General features: G+C 36.2%; 1 pseudogene; it reads left to right on the forward strand.

The window, feature by feature from the left end:
- The first annotated feature begins 5608 nt into the window (after positions 1 to 5608).
- LOC111171537 (elongation factor 1-alpha 1 pseudogene) lies at positions 5609 to 7390 on the forward strand (annotated as a pseudogene).
- Positions 7391 to 9040: the final 1650 nt, after the last annotated feature.

Here is a 9040-nt window from a genome sequence, read left to right on the forward strand (position 1 = left end):
GAAGAAACCAAAGAGGAAATCAAAAAATACCTGGAGACAAATGACAACGAAAACAGCATGATCCAAAACCTATGGGATTCAGTAAAAGCAGTTCTAAGAGGGAAGCTTATAGCAATACAATCCTACCTCAAGAACCAAGAAAAATCTCAGATAAACAACCTAACCTTACACCTAAAGGAACTAGAGAAAGAAGAACAAACAAAGTCCTAAGTTAGTAGAAGGAAAGAAATCATAAAGATCAGAGCAGAAATAAATGAAATAGAAACAAAGAAAACAATAGCAAAAATCATTAAAACTAAAAGCTTGTTCTTGGAGAAGATAAACAAAATTGATAAACCTTCAGCCAGACTCATCAAGAAAAAGAGAGGAGTCAAATCAATAAAATTAGAAATGAAAAAGAAGTTACAACAGACACTGCAGAAATACAAAGCATCCTAAGGGACAAGCAACTCTATGCCAATAAAATGGACAACCTGTAAGAAATGGACAAATTCTTAGAAAGGTATAACCTTGCAAGACTGAACCAAGAAGAAATAGAAAATATGATCAGACTAGTCACAAGTAATAAAATTGAAACTGTGATTTAAAAATTCCTAACAAAAGTCCAGGACCGGATGGCTTCACAGGTGAATTCCATCAAACACTTAGAGAAGAGCTAACACCTATTCTTCTCAAACTCTTCCGAAAAGTTGCAGAGGAAGGAACACTCCCAAACTCATTCTACGAGGCCACCATCACTCTTGGTAACAAAACGAGACAGAGATACTACAATTAAAAGAAAATTACAGACCAATATCACTGATGAATATAATGCAAAAATCCTCAACAAAATACTAGCAAACAGACTCCAGCAGCACATTAAAAGGATCATACACCATGATCAAGTGGGATTTATCCCAAGGATGCAAGGATTCTTCAGTATATGCAGATCAATCAATGTGATACACCATATTAACAAACTGAAGAATAAAAACCATATGATCATCTCAGTAGATGCAGAAAAAGCTTTTGACCAAATTCAACACTCATTTATGATAAAAACTCTCCAGAAAGTGAGTATAGAGGGAACCCACCTCAACATAATAAAGCCCATGTATGACAAACCCACAGCAAACATCATCCTCAATGGTGAAAAACTGAAAGCATTTCCGCTAAGATCAGCAACAAGACAGGGATGTCCACTCTTACCACTCTTATTCAACATAGTTTTGGAAGTCCTAGCCACAACAATCAGAGAAGAAAAAGAAATAAAAGGCATACAAATTGGAAAAGAAGAAGTAAAACTGTCACCGTTTTCAGATGACATGATACTATACATAGAGAATCCTAAATATGCCACCAGAAAACTCCTAGAGCTAATCAGTGAATTGGTAAAAGTTCCAGGATACAAAATTAAGGCACAGAAATCTCTTGCATTCCTATACAGTAACAATGAAAGACCAGAAAGAGAAATTAAGGAAACAATCCCATTCACCATTGTAACAAAAAGAATAAAATACCTAGGTATAAATCTACCTAAGGAGGTAAAAGACCTGTACTCAGAAAACTATAAGACACTGATGAAAGAAATCAGAGATGACGCAGACGATGGAGAGATATAACATGTTCTTGGACTGGAAGAATTAACATTGTGAAAATGACTATACTACCCAAAGCAATGTACAGATTCAATGCAATCCCTATCAAATTACCAATGGCATTTTTTACAGAACTAGAACAAAAAATCTTAAAATTTGTATGGAGATACAAAAGAACATGAATAGCCAAAGCAATCTTAAGGGGAAAAAACGGACCTGGAGGAATCAGAGTCCCTGACTTCAGACTATACTACAAAGCTGTAAACAAGACAGTATGGTACTGACACAAAAACAGAAATATAGTTCAATGGAACAGGATCAAAGCCCAGAGATAAACCCACACACCTATGGTCAACTAATCTATGACAAAGGAGGCAAGGATATACAATGGAGAAAAGACAGTCTCTTCAACAAGTGGTGCTGGGAAAACTGGACACCTACATGTAAAAGAATGAAATTAGCACACTCCCTAACACCATACACACAAAAAAACTCAAAGTGGATTAAAGACCTAAATGTGATGCCAGACACTATAAAACTCTTAGAGGAACATAGGAAGAACACTCGTTGACATAAAATACAGCAAGATCTTTTTTGACCCACCTCCTAGAGTAATGTAAATAAAAACAAAAATAAACAAACGGGACCTAATGAAACTTAAAAGTTTTTGCACAGCAAAGGAAATTCTAAACTAGACAAAAAGACACCCCTCAGATTTGGAGAAAATATTTTCAAATGAATCAACAGAGAATGGATTAATCTCCAAAATATATAAACAGCTCATGCAGCTCAATATTAAAAAAACAAACAACCCAATCAAAAAATGGGAAGAAGACCTAAATAGACATTTCTCTAAAGAAGACATACAGATGTCCAAGAGGCACATGAAAAGCTGCTCAACATCATTAATGATTAGAACAATGCAAATCAAAACTACAAAGAGGTATCTTGTCACACTGGTTGGAATGGGCATGGTCAGAAAATCTACAAACAACAAATGCTAGAGAGGGTGTGGAGAAAAGGGAACCCTTTTGCACTGTTGGTGGGAATGTAAATTGATACAGCCACTATGGAGAACAGTATGGAGTTTCCTTAAAAAAACAAAAATTGAATTACCATATGACGCAGCAATTCCACTACTGGGCATATACCCAGAGAAAACCATAATTCAAAAAGACGCATGCACCCCAATGTTCATTATAGCACTATTTACGGTAGCCAGGTCATGGAAGCCATCTAAATGCCTATGGACAGACAAATGGATAAAGAAGATGTAGTACATATATACAATGGAATATTAGTCAACCATAAAATGGAACGAAATTGGGTCATTTGTAGAGATGTGGATGGACCTAGAGACTGTCACACAGAGTGAAGTAAGTCAGAAAGAGAAAAACAAGTATCGTATATTAATGCATATATGTGGAATCTAGAAAAATGGTACAGATGAACTGGTTTGCAAGGCAGAAATAGAGACACAGATGTAGAGAACAAACGTATGGACACCAAGGGGGGAAAGCAGGGGGTGGGTGGTGGGTGGGATGAATTAGGAGATTGGGCTTGACATATATACACTGATATGTATAAAATAGATAACTAATAAGAACCTGCTGTATAAAAAAATAAATAAGATTCAAAAACAAAAGAATCTGTAAATTTTTTTTTGTCATGTACTGATTATAGTCTAAAAAGAAAATAGGAAAGAGGGGGGAATGTAAAAATTCAGTTTTGTTATTATTTCTCCCATCATTTCAATTGCTGAATTCAATTACCAAAAGAAATGAATCCATTTAAGTTTGTAAAATAAACATGGCTTTCTATCAATTGATACAATTGACTGTTGGAAAACTATTAAAATACAAGAATATATAGATAACCCTATATGTGCTTGCTACTAGTTGTTTTATAAATATGTACTGGACACTCTTCTAAATTAAGACTTGAAAAATTTACCCATTGTTAAACATTAGTATTTCCTTTAAACACATGGGCATATCTATGTTCATATTCCACATCATTTTGATACTCAGTTTTTCTTCTTTCTACATTCCCAGAGAGCACATATGCTATTCTGTCTCATTCTTTTTTGTTCGAGCTTTTAGCACAAGAGCAAACTTGCCACAGAGACAAGGCAAGAGGGGGTGAATGAGTCTAACATTTCATCAAGTTCTCAATGTGGATCCATGTACCAAAATCTTTACTGTTATAGGGATGCTAGCATCTTTTTTTTTATTTAATATATATTTTTAACATTTTTATTGGAGTGTAATTGCTTTATAATGGTGTGTTAGTTTCTGCTTTATAACAAAGTGAATCAGCTATACATATATCCCCATATCTCTTTTTATTTCATATATCTATCTAAAATAAATTCAGTATATTTTAGAAAATATATACATCTGAGAAAATTGGAGTATTTCTTTAAATGGCTGAATATGCAGTTTCTAATAAGTAATAGCAACTGCACAGTGCACCTGTTCAAAGACTAACTGAAGGAATAAATGAATGCTTGAAAGAAATATCACCATGTGTTTCTTATTGCTGTTGTAACAAATTGCCACAAACTGAATGGCTTAAAATGATACAAATTTATTTATTATCTTGCATTTATGAAGATCAGAATTCCTAAATGAGTCACATTGAGTTAAAATCAAGATACTGACACATCTGCATTCTTCCTAGAGTTTCTATGGGAGAGTTTGTTTCCTTGTGTTTTCCAGCATCTAGAGGCTGCCTGTAGTCCTTGATGCATTGTTCAATTCCCTTATCTTCAATGCTACCAATGTCAGTATTTCTCACACTGACATTTCTCTGGTTCTCTTTTCTCTTTTAATGTAATCACCCTTGTGTCACATTTGCCCCACTGGGATAATATAGGCTAATTTCTGTATTTTAAAGTCAGTTAATTAGCAACCTTAATTCCAACTGCAGCTTTAATGTCCTCCTTTGCCATGTAACCTAACATATTCACAAGTTCCAGGAATTAGGACATGGAAATCTTTGGGAGGGTTATTATTTTGCCTACCATACTATGATACTATGTAATTAACTTAAAAGAGAGACAGACCTGGTAAGGAAGAGTTTTGGAGATTATGATAAGAATTTTAGACTGTATTTTAAATGGAAACAAATTAAAGAATTTAAGCAAGAGAAGCATCAGCAATTCAACTTGTCCTTTTAAAAGATCGCTTGTATGCAGTGTACACAGTTAATAGGAGTTAAGAGTGGATTTTCTAATGAATTTCATGAAAAATGTGAGAAAAAGAAAAATTAGCAGAGCACAGATCCTAAGGTGTTTAAATCAAATTTTGGACTCCCACTTAACTAGCTGAGTAGCTTTGGAAAATTCCATCTCTGTTCCCTTATATGTAAATTGAGGGTGACAGTGGTACCAAACTCTTAGTTTTTGTTTTCTTTTCTAATAAAACTAAGGTAATGCATGCAAAGAGCCTAAAGTGTTGGTACATGAATTCCTTAATAAATGTTAGTTTTACTAATAATTGTTTAGGAGGTAAAACTTACCAAATGACTGAATGTGGATTTAAGACAAATATTGATAATCACTCCCAAATTTCTGAAAAATCAAGGCTTTTTTTTAATGGTAAAAACTAGAGTTGGAGCATATGTGATTAATGTACTCCACAGATTTCGTTTTTTATTTGATGAACACAAGATGCTTGAGAAAACTCCATCTACAAATGTTGAGGAAAAGTTGCATGTAACTATTGCTCAGATACAGGTTTGGAATTGAGAGGAGAATCAACATATGTTTGCTTATGCCAATTCTGTCTTTCTTCATATAGAAGATGCTATATTTGTAATATGCACCATTATTTTTGTACCATACAGAAAGAAACAGTAAATAAAAATTTCCAGTAGAAATATGACATGCAGTTAATCTAAAAGTGAATTACCTTTTTGACATTAAATATGAAAGAAATTTACAGCTCAGAGTCAATATAATAGAGTTGACTATTTTTGACAACTTGTGGGGAGATTAAATCATCTAGGTGAACAGTCAGAGTGAAAAATGAAGGTTTTGGGGAAATATGACATGTAAGAGCAGAGGTAGAGGCATGAGAGATGGAGAAATAGAAATTATGGGTATGGTCAGTTTCTCTTTGAACTTAGCTGTCAGTGGAAGGGAGCTGGAAGAGAACATGGTGTCTGATGAATCTTATTTTCCCTTTTTTAAATTTGGGAGCAATCAGCCCATGTTTGAATATTGAATATCGATTAAAAGGAATAGGAGGGCTTTTTCACAATGGGTTTACCACCAGAACACAGGTGTCATGAAAACCACTGCTAAATCTAAGGCAAAATGGGAAAGGAAATAACTCATATCAACATCATCATCATTGGACATGTAGACTCAGGCAAGTCTACCACTACTGGCCATCTGATCTACAAATGTGGTGGGATCAGCAAAAGAACCATCAAAAAATTTGAGAAGGAGCCTACTGATATGGAAAAGAACTCCTTCAAGTATGCCTGGGTCTTGGATAACTGAAAGCTGAAACTGAGCTTGGTACTGATAGATATCTCCCTGTGGAAATTCAAGACCAACAAGTATTGTGTGACCATCATTGATGCCCCAGGACACAGAGACTTTATCAAAAACATGATTACAGGTACATCTCAGGCTGACTGTGCAGTGTCCTGATTGTTGCTGATGGTGGTGCTGAATTTGAAGCAGGTATCTCTAAGAATGGGCAGATCTGTGAGCATGCCCCTCTGGCTTACATACTGGGTGTGAAACAACTAATTGTTGGTGTTAACAAGATGGATCCACTGAGCCACCCTACAGCCAGAAGAGATACAAGGAAATCTTTAAGAAGTCAACACTTACATTAAGAAAATTGGCTACAACCCCAACAGAGCAGTATTTGTGCCAATTTCTAGTTGAAATGGTGACAAGAAGCTGGAACCAATTGTTGACATGCCTTGGTTCAAGGGATTAAAAAGCTACCATTAAGGTGGCAGTGCCTGTGGAACCATGCTACTTGAAGCTCTGGATTGCATCCTGCCACCAACTCATACAATTGACAAGCCCTTGTGTCTGCCCTTCTAGGACATCTATAAAATTGTTGGTATAGGTACTATCCATGTGGGCTGAGTGGAGACTGGTGTTCTCAAATCCAGCATGGTGGTCACCTTTGCTCCAGTCAGTGTTACGACTGAAGTAAACTCTATTGAAATGCACCATGAACCTTTGAGTGAAACTCTTCCTGGGGACAACATGGCCTTCAATATCAAGAACATGTCTGTCAAAGATGTCCATTGTGGTGCCTTGTGACACCAAAAGTGACCCACCAATGGAAGCAGCTGGCTTCACAACCCAGATGATTATCTTGAACAATTCCAGCCAGAGCAGTGCTGAATATGCAGCTGTGCTGTATTGTCACACAGCTTAAATTGCTTGCAAGTTTGCTGAGCTGAATGAGAAGATTGATTGTTGTTCTGGGAAAAAGCTGGAAGATGCTTCCAGATTCTTGAAGTGTGGTGATTCCACCACCATTGATACGGTTCTTGGCAAGCCCATATGTGTTGAGAGCTTCTGTGACAGTCCTCGTCTGGGGCACTTTTGTGTTGGTGACATGAGACGTGGTTGCTGTGGGTGTCATCAAAACAGTGGACAAGAAGACAGCTAGAGCTGGTAAGGTCACCAAGTCTGCCCAAAAAGCTCAGAAGGTTAAATGAATATTATCCCCAATGCCTGCCACCCATGTCTTAATCAGTGGTAGAAGAACAGTCTCAGAACTGTTTGTCTCAGTTGGCCATTTAAGTTTAATAGTAAAAGACTGGTTAATGATAAAACACATCGTAAAACCTTCAGAAGGAAAGGAGAATGTCTTGTGGGCCATTTACATGTGTGTGTGTGTGTGTGACTATTTTAAGTTATTAGTTTTTTAAAATCAGTACTTTCTAATGGAAACAACTTGACCACAAATCTGTCACAGAACTTTGAGACCCATTAAAACAAATTTTAATGAAGAACGTGTGTCTTCTTTTGGTCACCATTGTAACTTCCTATAGTCCTACTTAGGTAAAAGACTTTAATAGGAGTTTCCCAAAGCTTATTTATGGTGTACCATCAGCTGTAACTTCAGAATTTGGTAATTCTGAGTTAACATTTTTTTCTGCATAGGGATTTCGATTTTTTTCACCTTGCCAAAGTGGGAGGAATCACCTGTTTAAGTACATAGTGAAGAACTATGGGAAGAGTCTGTTGGTGCAACATTTCATAGGTTAGGACAGATAAGCAAAGAGTAACTTTGTTTATATGTAAGATGGCTTATAAGAAGGCCAAATGCTGTAATATTAAAGTTTGAGTGATATATTTAAGCTTCTGTATAATTACATCAATATTGAGTAAACTTGTTGGTATAATGTCAAATTTTATTTTGCAGTTCTTGGAATCTGCATTCTCCCATTTACAGATATTAAAGTAGTAGAACCTAAAGTGTGAGGCTTCAGTAGTATTGAGCACTGCCCTGCTACAGTTAATTGTATCCAGCTCTAGGAAAAAGAAAAGATACTGGAAGTTGAGAAATAAAAAGGACTAGGAGACAGGAAAAAGTGAATTGTATAAAAGAATGGGGAAGAATAATCGACATTCTGTAGAAGGCAAGTTACATGGAGAGAAGAGGATAGGCTTCAGGACACATACAGAGTAGTTTTCCCCTGATTGGTAGAGACAATTCTGCCACTATAATGGGAGGGAAGGATAGAGTACCTGCAGAGATGCTGGAGAGAGATGTGGCAGGAGGGTGGAGGTGTTCCACTGGGTGGCTTGAAATCAGTCAGTGAAAGATGAGGAAAGGTCATCCACTGAGAGTAGTGGGGCAGAGATAAGGTTGAGGGATCCCATGAGAGAAAGTGTATGAAAATCATTGTAGCAAAGAGTGAATGAATGAATTAAATTAGAGAAATGTACTAAAATGGACAAGTGAAACTGGAAGTTTTGTTGAATGTAGTGATAGAAGACATTTACCTCATAGGGTTATTGTGAAGATTAACTATTTGGCCTGGCATATAGTAAATGCAGCTATTATTAATATTGTCATGTTATAAATTCCAGATTATAAAAAATTCTTGAGTGGAATTAAACACTTTAATGCAAAAGAATCGCTGAATTGATTTTGGAAAAAATAGCAGTGATTTTAGGGGATTTGCCTAAGAAGGAAGATGATTCTGGATAATAGAATTCAAGCGAGGCAAAGAGAAAAGCAAAGGCAAGAGTATATGTCTCACTCTGTCCATGATGATGGACATGCAAATACCTAGGCTAGCAACAGGCATCTGGTTGAAAAGGTAAACTGTAAACCATGTTCTAAAACCATAATAAACCATGGACTCTCCACAGGAGGCCAATAGGTGGCAATGCCGAAGTTGCACGTACAATTTAATTACAGGAGCTTCAAAGGAGTAGAGTTTATTAAGTTGGAGTAATAATAGCCATT

This window comes from Delphinapterus leucas, chromosome 5, assembly GCF_059928025.1.
Source record: "Delphinapterus leucas isolate spDelLeu-1000000601 "Yukka" chromosome 5, BTC_Dleu_Yukka2, whole genome shotgun sequence".
Classification (NCBI taxonomy): Eukaryota; Metazoa; Chordata; class Mammalia; order Artiodactyla; family Monodontidae; genus Delphinapterus; species Delphinapterus leucas.